The sequence below is a fragment of the Hyperolius riggenbachi genome, chromosome 1 (genome assembly GCF_040937935.1).
Source record: "Hyperolius riggenbachi isolate aHypRig1 chromosome 1, aHypRig1.pri, whole genome shotgun sequence".
Lineage (NCBI taxonomy): Eukaryota > Metazoa > Chordata > Amphibia > Anura > Hyperoliidae > Hyperolius > Hyperolius riggenbachi.
Window position 1 is genome coordinate 346,729,797 of NC_090646.1, and position 15,527 is coordinate 346,745,323.

General features: G+C 44.4%; 1 protein-coding gene across 3 annotated transcripts in view; it reads right to left on the reverse strand.

Annotated features, from left to right (window-relative positions):
- Nucleotides 1–12,005: 12,005 nt before the first annotated feature.
- BSG (basigin (Ok blood group)) overlaps nt 12,006–15,527 on the reverse strand; it is a 56,129-nt gene continuing 52,607 nt past the window's right edge. For all 3 annotated transcript variants that reach the window (XM_068234062.1, XM_068234061.1, XM_068234060.1), the window contains one exon: nt 12,006–12,724. The gene's annotated coding sequence lies outside the window, so the exon portion shown is untranslated. The remainder of the gene's footprint in view (nt 12,725–15,527) is intronic.

Here is a 15,527-nt window from a genome sequence, read left to right on the forward strand (position 1 = left end):
CCTGTGTAGTGGGCGGTCGGGAAGTGGTTAAAGGACCACGATCATGAAAAACTGTAACATTTAAAATATATGGTCATTCTGGATATCATTCACCCCAACCAATCGGGCCTTATGCCGGGTAAAAGCACCTCATGCGATATATGTTGTGCGCTTATTCACTCTCAGATCCAGCATAACATAGTTGTGGATAGGGCTTTAATGTCCCTTGACACCATGAAAGCCTTTGATTCAATAGACTTTTCTCCTGTCATGTCTAGAGGGGTTTGGTTTTGGCCCTAAATTTCTCGGCTGAGTGAAAGTTTTTGTATAGAATCAGAATCGCTTTTTATTCGCCGAGTGCGCTGTTGGCGCCCCCGGAATTGGTTGTGGTACACATGGCAATGGCGGAGAGCAAAAAGAAATAAGACATACATACATAAATACATGCATTAACAGGTATATCAGCATAACATTGGTGCATAGTTACAGGCGGGGCCTAGAGTCAGTGTTGGCGACTGGAGAACTGCGTTGTGCATGGGCTAAGCTTGAGGGGACCAGGTGGGTGGAGTGTTCGGGGGGAGTGTTCAGGATTAGGACTGCCTGGGGAAAAAAGGTGTTTCTACGCCTCGTGGTTCTGGAGCGGACTACTCTGAAGCAGTAGCCCGATTGGAGGGGCTCAAAGAAGTGGCTTCCCGGGTGGGAGAGGTCTTGGGAGATCCTGCTGGCTCTTTTCATCATTCTGGCAGCGTGGAGGAGATCGAGAGGGGGCAGGGTCGTGCCAATGATCTTTTCCGCAGCGCTAATTACTCTCTGAAGTTTGTACTTGTCTCTAGCGTTGGCCCCCGTATACCAGACAATGATGGAGGAGCAGAGGATAGACTCGACTGTTGCGGAGTAGAAACTGGTGAGCAGAACATGTGGGATGCCAAATTTCTTCACCTGGCGTAGGAAAAATAGCCTCCGCTGGGCATTTTTCTGGATTCTGGTGGTATTTTGCCCCCATCTTAGGTCACTGGTGATGGTGGTGCCCAGGAACCGAACACTTGGAGCCCTGGAGACTTCAGTCTCCTCAATGAGAACTGGTGGGAGGGAGTTTTCTGAAGTCTACAATTAGTTCGACAGTCTTGGATGCATTGAGGACGAGATTGTTCTCCTTGCACCAGTTGCAGATCCTCTCAATCTCACTGCGGTAGGCCTGCTCTTTGTTGCTGCTGATGAGACCGATGATGGTTGTGTCATCCGCGAATTTGATGATCTTAACGGAGTCAGCAGTTGAGGTGCAATTGTTGGTGTAAAGGGAGAACAGAAGTGGGGACAGTACACACCCCTGCGGCGCCCCTATGTTGGTGGTTCTCACGCTGGAGGAGCAGTTACCGAGCTTGACTTGTTGTGTTGTGTTCTGTTCGTGAGAAAGTCCCCGACCCACCTGCAGAGGGATGGGTCGACCTCAAGTTGCGCCAGGTTGTTGAGCAGAATGTCCGGGCGAATGGTGTTGAAGGCCGAGCTAAAGTCCAAGAGCAGGATTCTGGCATAGGAGCCAGGTCTGTCGAGATGCTCTGTGATGTACGCCAGGCTGACATTGATGGCATCCTCAACTGACCTGTTCGCCCTATACGCGAATTGATGAGGATCGAGGAGGGCATCAGTGGAGCTCTTCAGGACAGCAAGAACTAGTCGCTCAAGGACCTTCATGATGATGGGAGTGAGGGCTACGGGTCTAAAGTTGTTGTGTTCAGTGTTTCCTGTTTTCTTGGGGACTGGGATAATTGTGGACCTTTTGAAGCAAGGGGGAACCTCGCCTTCAGCTAGGGACCGATTGTAGATGGAGGTAAGGATGGGAGCTAGCTGGACTGCACAGGTTTTTAGACACATTGATGACACGCCGTCCGGGCCTGCAGCCTTCCTGCGGTTGAGTTTGCGGAGTTGACGCAGTACATACTCTTCCTGGACTTTAATAGACGCTGAGGCATCGTCATGCCCCCGTGGGATGGGTGGAGGGGGGGGGATATCCTTCGGTGTGGTGAGGTGCTCGAACCTACAATAAAACTCATTGAGTTCCTCGGCTAGTTGTATGCTAGGGATCGCCTGTTGGTGGGCGGATTTGAAGTTGGTAACTGCCCTAAGACCTTTCCAGACCTCCCGGGAGTTGTTTGATTGGAGACTGAGCTTCAGCTTGTCGGAGTAGGCCCTCCTTGCAGCTTTTAGTTCCCGGTTCAGGGTATTTCTGGCCTCCCTGAACTCAGCTGGGGTGCCGGACTTGTGCGCCTCTTCCTCGAGTTTCCGGAGTCGATGCAGTTTACTGGTGAACCAGGGCTTATTGTTAGGGAAGAACTTGAAGGTCTTAGTTGGGATGCACGACTCTTCGCAGTAGCTGATATAGGAGGTCATATTCTCTGTCCATTCCGCCAAGGTGGGTGCCTGCAGGGCCGACCAGTCCGTGCAATCCAAGCATGCCTGCAGCTCCAGCTTTGCGTCCTCTGTCCACTTTTTGACAGTCCTGATGATAGGCTTGGTGGTTTCCAGGAGCCTGCGGTAGGTGGGGATCAGTTGAATTAGGCAGTGATCGGAATTCCCCAGGGCAGCTCCCTGGGTGGCCTTGTACGCGTTCTTTTGCACTGTGTAGCAGTATAGGAATCCAAGGGCAAGAATTTGTGTCAATGGACGGGTCTCACGGTACTTTAACCTACAACAGGGCACACGCCAGGGCTGTCTGCTGTCGCCCTTTTTATCTGCTATTGCCAATGAAGCCCTAGCCCCTAAGTTTTGTTCCTCTACTACTACTTTCCGTCAGGTCATGTGCTGACTTGATTGGGTTATCTGCAGATGATGTTATTTTAGATTTGGAGAACACATTATATGCCCGTGTAGGCCAGCCCTTAAAGTGGAACTGAAGATTTAAAAAAAAAAAGTTTCACTTAGCTGGAGCTTCTGCTAAGTTACCAAACTATGCTCTGTCCCCCCGCCACGGCTCATTTTCACTTCTGGCCGTTGCTGTGTACTACACCTGTGCACGTGTCCTCATTGTATAGTACTGCTCAGGACGCTCCTGGCCACGGGAGCGCGTACGAGGATGCACGTGGCCAGGGCTGTGCAGGTACAGTGGACGTCGTCATGAAGAAAAGTGAGCTGCGGCGGGGAACGGAGGATGGTTTTGAATTGGCATGGGCACAGGGCGGCTGTGGTGGGGAGGCTGGCAGAAACCCCATGTAAAACTGTATTTTTTTTAAATCTTCAGTTCCGCTTTAAGGTGCTTCTCTCCACATTAGTTCAAATCACACCATTTGGCAACTTGAGAAAGGCCTTATGCAGACTGGCTGCATGCATGTACAGTGTGAGGCCAGGGAGGACTGTGTGGTAATTTTAGTAAGCTAGATTCCCAACCATCTGCAATGGTCCAGCAGGAAATGCTGCTACAATAGCAGGCAATGCTGCTGAGCGAATACAGTTACAGCACAGAAGATGAACTCCAGGGCGTCCTCACACATTTTTGGCACAGCTCAAATTATTTGATGGGAGTGAATCAGGAAAGGTGTGGTTCATGAAGCAGAACACATTCCTCCATTTCTCAGTCCATCCTAAACACTGGCATAAATATGACCACCCTCAAGGACTAGAGTTAGACACCTGTGATTTACAATGTCCTGGGATGTATTTTTAGCATTTTTTCCTGACATTTCTCCGGATGTTTTTAAAATATCCCCAAAATATTTGTATTTTTTCTATTTAACCCTTTCCTTACCTGCCATCTCTAGCCCTTTAAGGACCAGAGACCCCTTTTTTTTTTTGAGCTGTGATCACAGGATCAGGAATAAAAAAAAATCATTAGGACAGCCGAGCAAGTGGGCTGCAGTGGCGCCAGAGTGTTGGGACCGAGTATCGGTAAAGTGACAAATCAATTCAGACTTGCAGGCACAGGGTACAACAGTGTCACCATCTGAATGAAAAGGAACACTCTTGGCAGGAGACCCAGGCGGACTGCATTGCTGACACAGAAACATAAAGCCCAGATTGCAGTCTGCTATAACTTACCTGTGGAAGCCACAATCCTTCTGGGAGAATGTCACCCAAAATTGAAAGTGATTGAAGTTAATTATAAGTTGAGAGAATTGGAAGGCCCTAGACACCCCTGATACAAAAGTACTTTTCACCAATGCAACACAGAACACTCAGCTCCATTTGAAGTGAAACCCGTGTGGGCTGTTAAAGGGGAACTGAAGAGAGAGGTATATGGAGGCTATCATGTTTATTTCCTTTTAATCAATACCAGTTGCCTGGCAGCCCTGCTGGTCTATTTCTCTGCAGTAGTATCTGATTAAAACCAGAAACAAGCATGCAGCTAGTCTTGTCAGATCAGACTTATAAGTCTGAACCACTGAAACACCCGATCTGCTGCATGCTTGTTCAGGGGCTATGGCTAATAGTATTAGAGGCAGAGGATCAGCAGGGCTGCCAGGCAACTGGTATTGTCTAAAAGGAAATAAACATGACAGCCTCCATATACCTCTCTCTTCAGTTCCCCTTTAAAGGACACTTGACCTATCCAAGTTAAAGCACAGAGGTATGTTCATACTGGATCCACTAAGTCTGTGTGCTGTCCATTACTCATTCCCCCATAATGATCCTCCCATATCCTCTTTATCACTACATGCAAAATGAATGTTTAAAAGACTGCATTTGTACTTTTTCAACCCCTAGTCCAAGTGTGTTCAGGCTTCCCTTTCGATTGCATCCCCCTCTTCCATGTGTAACATACATGTACTGTTGCTCATCTCTTTCATATATAGCTCCCTTGGATATCAGCTTCCTGTTTCATGTGCTGCCTACTCTTTCTTATGTAGCAAACGCTATCTCATATCTAGGTGCTTACCCTTAGGCTGCAGCCACCCAAGGCCCAGGCCTTTGTGGCCTTTCCAGAAATCCGGCCCTGAATGATTATAAACTATTTGTGCACCTTTAGTGCAAGTAGGGTGTTTATAAAAGTACCACTATTCTGCCAAAGCACACGTGTATGCAGGCACACACACATCTGAACCCTTCAGCCCATGGCAAGAAAAAAATTTAGGTACACCTGAGCCGGTACAAAAAACAAGTTTACTTCTACTTACCTGGGGCTTCTTTCAGCCCCCACCATAATTTTTTTAGGTCTCTCAGTGTCCTCTGTCTCCTCTCCGTTTTTCTGTCACTTGTCACCCCTAAGACCAGAACATGGCTGGGTCATGTACTATGATGCATGCGCTGTCCTGACCGCATACCTCCTCAGTTACACTCCCACTGGGCATATTAAATACCATTATGGGCTAGAAAAAGCACCAAGCAAGTGAAAATCTACTTTACCCCCTTCCCCGATGTCAGGTTTACTTTAAGGGGAGTGAATGGGGTGGGAGAGAGGCAGTTGATAAGAAGGAACATAGCATTACTTTAGCCAAAAGTCAAATTTTTCAAGAACTTATGGAAGGGGTGGAAGCATAGCTGTGTATAATGATAGGCAACGCCTAATACCCTCCTTCACAGACTGTAAGCCCTATAGCTCAGTCAGCAAATTCCACTCCAGTGGCGCAATGAAAAACAAACATATGGTACCTACTGTGGTAATTTTCGATGAGCTATTGAGTATTATACATGTAACTGTGTGGTGGACAGCACTGCCCAGATGAAGGTGATGTGCCTGGTCAAAGGTCCGGCAGCATTCCAGGCCCAGTAAATCAATTAGAAGATGAAGACCGGCACCAGCCAGTATTTATAGCTCAAATTTATAAAGCAGACAACATGACACAATGAACTACGTTTCGGAGGACAGTCCTCCTTTCTCAAGCTCTTGTCAGGACTGTCCCCCGAACCGTCGTTCATTGTATCATGATGTCTGCTTTATAAATTTGAGCTTTGAATACTGGATGGTGCCGGCCTTCATATGCCTAGAAATTCACTTCAAAAAGTGCTAAACGTTTGCGATTACGCTAGAGCTTTTTGGTGTGCACTGGAGAATGGGATTATTTACTCCTGAGTTTAAGTGCCCGTTTCCATTGGCATTTTGGATGCAAAGCAATCACTGAATCACCTCGTAGCCCCCAGTGGGTTCTACCTGTTGTCATCCGTACAACCGGATGTGGCTTCATGTGGCTTCCCGTCAGCGGCTTTGGGGGATTGGATGCGTGCTGTGGAAAACTGCAGCACACTATCAGTAAATTCCCCAGCATTGCTGGATTGTATCAGTCATTTCACATAAATGGAAACTGCTCCATTGACACAAATTGGTTGCAGTTTCCACATAGAAACACGTGTAGTGGTAACGGGCCCTAAAGAAAACCTGAAGTGAGAGGTACACAGAGGCTGCCATATTTCCTTTTTAACAATATCAGTTACCTGGCAGTCCTGTTGATCTCATTAGGTGCAGTAGTATCTGAATCACACCTGAAACAAACATGTGGTTATCTAGTCAGATTTTTGTAAGAATCAATTAATCTTCATGCTTGTTCAGAGTTCAATTGCAAAAGGCAGCCACATACCATACAATAAAAGGACCAGGTCTTCTGAAAAAAAAATCTAAAGTTTTTTCATTTGCTTAAGAAATTTGATCTAATTTCCCATTTTATTCAATAAGTTTTCATTTTTTTTTTGTCATATATGGGGAAAAACTGACGTGTGTGGTGCATTGGTCAGATTTTTGCAATGTTACAATCAGTCAGAAAAACAGCTTGCAATTCTTGAATTGAAAAGGGATTTAAAACAAAACGTATGGTGTGTGTGTGGCCACCTTAAAGAGGAGCTGTTAGGTATAAGGTCTTCGAGGAAAAAAAACACATATCAGTAGCTAAATATTGGCTGTACTTACATTACATATGCATTTCACTGTCCACGTTTGTACTTCACATAATTTTTTATATAGTATTTGCAGAGAATGATGCTCATGGCAGGTTCCATGTTTGTCTGTCTCCTATGAAGCCAAATGTGTCCTCATGTCCTGCCTGCTTCCTGACGATTCCACTCACAGAAAAGCTCGTACTGAATAACAGTACTGTGCAGTGAATATTAATTAGCCATGTGGCTAGGAACAATAGCTGACTCCTGCAGTGTACTCTGCCTGGAGATTTATCAGTGCTGTTAGCTGGACATGCTGTTGTAACTTGAGTCTACTTCTCACTAGCAGCCGAGGGGAGGGGCCCAGAATGCTTTGCTGTATGGTATGCGTCCTCTCGTCCTTTTTATGGGCTTGGGAATACAGAGCCTTGCTGTCAGCACACATCACAGTAAGGCCCAGTGCACACAGAGCGGTTTTTGGAGCAATCCGCCGGCCGCATCCGCCTCTAAAAGCGCTTGTCTAATGTATTGCAATTGGATGGTGCACACCGGCGGTTTGCGTTTTTTGCCAAGCCGCAAACACGCCTCCTGCTGCGCGTTTGCGGTTTTTCGGAAGCATTTCGTCCTCAATGTAAAGTATAGGAAAACCGCAAACCGTTCTGAAAACGCTAGTTCAGAGCGGTTTGCCAGGCATTTTTGTTACAGTAGCTGTTCTGTAACAGCTTTTACTGTAACAATATGTGTAATCTGCTACACAAAACCGCTAGGGATGTTTAGAAAACCTCTCTAAACATACCTAGAATCGCTCTGAAATCAGCTCCCAAAACCGCTAGCGTATTGCGGATCTGCTAGCGGTTTTGGTGTGCACTGGGCCTAAGAGAGATTTTTAACTTCAGTATTGCCTTTTTGACTTCCTTCTAAACTGTTTAACACAGGAGAATAGAGGCTTAAATTAGCTTTTCAGCCTGACAGTTACTCTTTAAGGAGTATTAGAGGTAGAGGCTCAGCAGGACAGCCAGGCAATGTGCATTGTTTAAAAGGAAATAAATATGGCAGTGCCCATATCCCTCTCACTTGAGGTTCTCTTTTTATTTAAAGATACGTCAGGTTCCCTTTAAGTGTGTTTTAGGAGGGGTGAATCCTTTAATCATCTCAGTGATTCTGCTTATTTTTTTAAACTTTTTTGGATCTTTTACTTGGCGGTTCTAGTTTGCATAGAGTAAATAGAAAATTTGTTCTCTGGGTGTGTCTTTATTTCCAACTGCAAAGTAATAAAATGGAACTATTTGTGTAGAGGGAGATTCATTTCTATACCTACTGTAGAAGCATTTCATAACATGTGCCAGCATAATTACAGAATTCCATGGTGCAAGCATGGTACCGAAGGGGATCAGTGTCAGGTACAAAACTGATCTCCTCCCTCATTTATTCCTCACATTCACGCTCTAACCAGCTCCTATCACCTCTAGCTCAACAACATCTTGCACCAACCTTTTCTCACTCAGGACACTACTGTTAGTATATAATAATAGTCCAAATAGGATATTATAAAGATCATGTACAATTTTGTAGACTATCAACAGGCAGGCACCCCTCCACACTGTACCAAATTTTTCTGCTCAACATTTAGGCCTGGAACCCACTAGAAAGCACAAAATGCTAGCGATTTGTGATAGCGTTTTGCAAATTATTTTCCCTGCTCAAATACAATCCTTTAGAATGGAAACCCTCGCAAAAATCTGCATATCCTGCGATTGTGATTTCCTTAAATCACAATCACTCTAGTGGAATGGGTCCCATTCGTTTACATAGGCAGAGCATTTATGGAAATAGCTAGCGATTGAAAGCACTCCCTAAACACTCAAGAAAAAAAAAAAACTAGTGAGTTCCAGGCCTCAGAATGTATTGGGAAAGAGGGGGGGGGGGGGAAATGTTCTACTTGAGAACCTCACCTTTCCTGATTCAGTCCTATCAATTCATATGAGCTGTGCCAAAAAATGCATGAGAATCCCAGCAAGAGAAGATCCGCTAATGGGAAACTTTTCAGTGACTTTCATACATTGTGGCGCGCAGGCAAGCAGCAAAAAAAAAAAAAAAATTATGCACAAAATTGCAAACTGCTTGCATTTGCAATTTTAGATGTGAACAGAGCCTTAGAAGTTTCCCACTGCCTGTGGTTGGGTGCATCTTCCAGAAAGACTGAAAACCCAGTCCTCTAGTCTCCACCCACAGGCCTATCTAGTGCAGCAAAGCAAATAGAATGCCTGGAACACACCATGCAATTTCCCATTAGATAGACCGGTCGAAACAATTCTTTCCAAACCGGTCCAATCTGATTTCCGATAGCTTTGGTATAGAAGTTATCGGAAAATCAGAAAAATGATCGGACTTGTCGGAAATAATCACTTCGACCCGTCTATCTAATGGGAAATTGCATGGTGTGTAGCCATAAAGGCTGGGGGAGAGAGAGCGAAGTGATGTGAGCAGGAGTAGATTGTGATTTGCTGGTGGATATAGGAAGCAGTAAGCAGCAGCACCCTGCTGACCACACTGGAGAAGAGCAGCAGACGGCTGTGATTGGACTTTTCTAGAATAATCTGGACTGTCTTGCTCCAAGGTGACTATTACTACCCAATCCTGAAGCACATTGGACAGCTCAGCTCGCATTCATTGTTATGGAAGTCTTCATTCTTTAGTCAAGTTGCCTAGACCATTAGATCTGGACTACCCCTGCTGCAATATAAGAACCTTTAAGCTCCGTCTACAGGGAGCGATGTAACAGCAATGTTACTTATCAATCAGGAAAGATTTCGCCACTGCCGATTCCCTGCTCGTGCCCCACTAGGGGCCAATGGTAGGGAATCGGGCGGAAGATAAGCGGTGCCGGCGGGGACGAGCGGGGGATCGAATCCGACACACGCGCAGGCGAGCGGGTACGCGGAAGAGGCGATCCGGTGACTAATCAAGCCGCCGGATCACCTCGGGTAGACGGAGCTTTAAAGAAAAACCATTTCTTTGTTACAGCTGATACAAATCCTGCAATAAATCAGCAGTTTGTCTACTTCCTGCTTTCATTGTTAACATACATTTACCAATTAACTCTGCTGTGGCAGTCAGCTGACAGATTAAATTACAACTTGTGATTAGTCACAGATGAAGAAATTAGGCTAAACTCTAAATACATACAGTGTTCATTTCTATAGGTTTTCCTTCTGTCCTGTGCAAGAGTTCAGATCCACTGTAACATCTTAATTTAATGGACAACTGTAGTGAGAATATGGAGGGTGCCATATTTATTTTCTCTTAAAGACACTGAAGCGAAAAAAAAAAATGATGATATTATGATTTGTATGTGTAGTACAGCTAAGAAATAAAGCATTACGATCGGATACATCAGTGTAATTGTTTCCAGTACAGGAAGAGTTGAGAAACTCCAGTTGTTATCTCTATGCAAACAAGCCATTAAGCTCTCCGACTAAGTTAGTCGTGAAGAGGGTTGTTATCTGACTTTTATTATCTCAACTGTTAGTTAACTATTTACTTTTCCTCTAGCAGAGGACAGGTCATTAGTTCACAGACTGCTCTGAAAGAATTAATTTTGAATGCTGAGTGTTGTGTAATCTGCACATATTATAGAATCATGCAATGTTAGAAAAAACACTATATACACCTGAAAATAAAAGTATGAAATATTTTCTTTGCTGCTAATCTTCTAGAAATTATTCATAGTACACAACCAATTCATTATATCCTATTTTTTTTCGCTTCAGTGTCTCTTTAAACACCAGTTGCCAGACAGCCCTGCTGATCTATTTGGCTGCAGTAGTATCTGAACACCACCAGAAACGAGCATGCAGCTAATCTTGTCAGATACACCTGATCTTCCTATGCTTGTTCAGGGTCTATGGCTAAATGTATTAGAGGAAGAGTGTCAGCAGAATAACTAGGAAACTGGTATTGCTTAAAAGGAAATAAATAAATGCAGCAGCCTCCATAGCACCCTTGCTACAGTTGTACTTTAAAGAGGAACTCCAGTGAAAATAATGTAATAAAAAAAGTGCTTAATTTTTACAATAATTATGTATAAATGATTTAGTCAGTGTTTGCCCATTGTAAAATCTTTTAAATCTCTGATTTACATTCTGACATTACATGGTGACATTTTTACTGTTGGCAAGTGATGTAGCTGCTGCATGCTATTTTGGCAGTTGAAAACAGCTGTAAACAGCTATTTCCCACAATGCAATAAGGTTCACAGACAGGAAACTGCCAGGAGTACTACTCAAGAGTTTCTTGTGGGAGGGCTTTCACCACAATATCAGTCATACAGCACCCCCTGATGGTCTGTTTGTGAAAATAAATAGATTTGTCATGTAAAAGGGGGAGTATTTACAAACAGGGGAGTATTTACACTCATTTGGAACAATAATTTTATTATGGGGACTCCTGGGGCCACAGAGCGGTAAGCCCGACAGTGTCGGACATACCGCTAAGGAGGTTAAACAATACTAGTTGTCTAGCAGCCCTGCTTATCTATTTGGCTGCAGTAGTGAACTGAATTACACCAGAAACAAGCATGCAGCTAATCTTGTCAGTTCCGACAATATTGTCAGAAACCCCTGATCTACTGCATGCTTGTTCAGGGTCTATGGTTGAAAGTATTAGAGGCAGAGGACCAGCAGGGCAGCCAGGCAACTGGTATTGCTTAAAAGGAAATATGGTAGCCTCCATATAACTCTCCCCAGCGGTATGGACGAGCTTGGCTCGTCCAGCTAAAACTTGCGGATATTGGTATGGACGTGTCAGGCTCATCCATGAAGCCAGGGAGATTTCTAGCTGCTCTGCACCGCCAGCTCCCCTTTTTCTGCTTCTGTGGGCTTCCCTGGGACTGATGGATGCCTGTCAGCACACTGTGGGTAGCGATCTCTCTGCTGCAATCCTGTTTTTCTTACAGGATACGCACTGCAATGCAAGCAAGGTGAGAAGTCTTTTGGCTTCACCCGGTGCCAAAAATTTGGCCATGGCCATTTCAAATGTACGCCAACAATGCCTCATTGTGCAACTGGCTTATGCCTTACCTTTAGTTGCACTGTACCAGGTTTAATACAGACTCACTTTAACCCAAAGTTTTCTTACTAATGTAGCCATTGAGAGGATTCTGACGCAAATATCTAGAGAAAACATGTAAAATGCACCAAATTCTATCTTCTGAGGAAAGAACCAAGAACAAATAAAAGGGGAATCTTTATTGGCATGGTTTCTGTTCTGACAAAATAATCCAGTGTCAATGAATTTTTTAGTCCAATAATCTGACCGTAAAAAAAAAAAAAAAAAAAAAAAATCTCGACAGTAGGGAAAAAAAAAATCAAGCCTTATTACTGCATGCCTTCTGTAATAGTTTCAAACATGTACAAAATGAATCCATAATATTTATAGACATTGAAAAATTAAAACTCAGAAAGCCCACAGGATCAGTGGAAGAGTAAAGGTAGAATTAAATTAAAACTGTTCTAGAAACAGAAATGTGGAGGCCATCAATTGATTGCCGATCTCTGCAGTGCCAATCCTCTAAATCACACACCTGGAATAAAGGCACACAACTGGGAAATATCAGAATAGCAATCTGTGGATTTACTCCACACGAGTGTTTACCAAGCATCATGGCCAAGCCTCCACATTTCTCCAACAGGCATGAACCCGCTGAACATTGTGTCCCAGACACCAGGGTTTGGCATATGCTACACATCCCTTTCTAGAAAGAAGCAGCCCCAGTCAGTAGAACTATAAATCACATGTACATCATTTAGCAATAGTACTTATGTGTCAAGCCAATGGCAACTAGATATTACACAACAAAAAGTACATAAACAAAAAAAATTGTCATAATTGGAAGATCACAGGGCAGGGAATTCAGCAAAACATCAGAGCTTGTTCTTTGTGTAGTATTCACCTGCAAGACAGAAGAAATACAAAATGACCACTCAAGAGTGGCTGTGCTCTTACAAACAAGATTAATACAAATGAGGAGTTGGTGGGAATAGAAATGGCAGTTGCAGAGCTTCCATCTCTAGGAAAGTCAGTCACCTAGGTTAAAGTGAACCTCCGGACTAAAAATCTACTCAGCAGAACTGAAAAGGCTTGGTGTTTCTTAAACAGTTTCACAGCATCAGAACTTTGTTTACCAAAGCATCATTTTTAGCTGTATTTTTAGCTAAGCTCCACCCATCAAAGAAAACTGCCTGGGCTTTTTTCCCCTGATGCTGTGCAAAGCATGATGGGATTTCCTGTTATTCATGTTTCCTAGCAACTGGGAGGGGTGATCACCACACAGGACAGTTGGAACTGTGTCTCATGCTCCCTGCCACCTCCTTTCAACCAAAAATATGGCTGCCCTCATAAAAACAAACATTTGCCTGTTCTTTTAAAACAGGGTGAGTAAGAGATTATATTACCTATCTATTCTAATTAACAAAACTAATGTAACTTAATGACCATATGTTTGTTTAGGCAGAAGTTCCTCTAAGTATGCCAACAGCCAGGAACTTTTACAGACTTCCATTAAAGACTCTGAAGCCCCCCCCCCCCCCAAAAAAAAAAGTGGTTTTTACTTTAAAAACCTCTAACATAATTGCTCCTCCTAAAACGCTGCATCCTATGGCTGAGAACTTAATCACCCCGAACTGCCTGGGCAAAAATCCACGACTTTCCTGGTTGTGGATTTTGCTGCCAGTGGAGGCAATGCTTTGGGATGTTGCTCTGCCTCCATCAGCGTGGATCGCCGCCTCTTCCCACCCCTCTCAGTCTTCTTTCACTGAGAGGGGCGGCGATCCACGCTGATGGATGCGTGTAGAGGCAGAGCTGCAGCTCAAATCTCTGCCTCTATGCGGAAGGAGTCTGCGATGTGCCACAGGGAGTTGGGAATGATAAATTGAGTTTTCAGCCGCGGGGATGCAGCGTTTTAGGAGGGGCAATTATATTAGAGGTTTTTAAAGTAAAAACCTGATTTTTTGGAGATTTCAGAGTCTTTAAATAATATGTGGGCCCAATATCAGACATTGTGGAATTGCCAGCACCAGAAGGCGACATGAACTGTGGCTGAATGCTGGCATTTTACACAAGTAAAAATTGGGAGACGCTTGCTCTGTGTATACAGCAGATACACTTAAACCAAAGAGAAACATTGGGGGGTTGACTCAAATGCTTTGTTGTGCTGCCTTTTCTCTCCAGTCCAACAACAGTTTAGTCTTTCAGGAGAAAGTATTCCAGGGCAAATTGTAGAGATTTACAATTTTTATGCGTGAACCAAGCATATGTGAGTTTATAAAACTACGAGGGTCATCCAGAAAGTAACAGTCATTTACTTTTATCAGACATGCAAGGTATTCCGCGTAATTTAACTTGCATCTGTCAGGTTAATCTAACCTTTCAGGCAACCGGTTGCTTCCAGTGTTGCCTACTGCCGTGCTCCCATGTTCAACTGCAAGAGTAAAAAGATGAACGATGCTAAAAGCCACCGAAAGATGTGCATATTCTGAACTGCACCTGCGCAGTGAAAGAAAGCACTTGTGGACTAGCACTTTTTGCTGAACACATGGTTTGGAACTCGCACACGTACCGTACATCTCTGAACCAACAGTCGCTGCTGGGAAAAAGTGAGAGCCTCTGCAACAGACGGAACTAGTTGAAGAGGAGAACTGGGGAAAAGAAACGGGAGGGGCCCTGAAAACAACAAGCAGCATCAGGCTTCTCTGTAAGGTAATCTAGCTCTGCATGGGCTTGATGCCAATTTTTTCCCATGATTGAGGGGTATATTATATGGAAGGGATTATGATATTCCTTAATGAATTAAATGAAAGCTGCTGTTACTTTCCAGATGCCCCTTGAACATCAATACGGGTTCCATAGTATATTGGTTCTAAGGACAGTTTAAATATTTGTGGTAAATGAGCAATTTTTTAGTAAAATGTCAAATGGTGATCGCACGTTAGAATTCCTTTGCATACACAGAGCATTCACCAACTGTCTAATATAGGCAACTAGGAAAGATGCAAACAAAATAGCAGCAGATAAAAAGAAGCCTAAGGCCAGGTTCACAGTGGGAGTCTCGTTCCCTGTAAAAGCAGGGATGCAACATAACGGGAAAGCCGCACCGCATGTTATCCACGTGTTGCGTCACACAGTGAAAAAGTCTGTTGTACTATTGTATAGTTCCACTATATACTGGATAGTGGCTGGATAATTACTGGCAGGGATGTGCTCACGAGTAATTACGAGTAGCTAACTACTCGAATTCGTGATTCAAATGAGGCTTAATTGCCTCAGGTGTGCGGCTGGGAGACAGCGGGTTAATTACCCAGCTGCCTGCCTCGCCCGCGTGCAATGAGACACGTTTCACGACTCAGTACCGCGCACTTCCTCCTTCGGCCGGAAGTAGGAAGTGCGCGGTACTGAGTCATGGAAGGTGTCCCATTGGAAGCGTGCGAGGCTGTGATACGCATAGAAGCGGCTGGCAGCTGGGTAATTAACCCCCCCCCCATCTCCCATACACACCTGAGGCAATTAGGCCTCATTAGAATCACAAATTTCGAGTAGCTAACTACTCGTAACTACTCGTGAGCACATCCCCGGTTACTGGTTAAGGGCTCTGCCTCTAACACAGGAGACTAGGGTTCAAGTCGCAGCTCTTCCTGCTCAGTAAGCAATCACCTATTCAGTAGGAGACCTTGGGCAAGACTCCCTAACACTGCTACCGC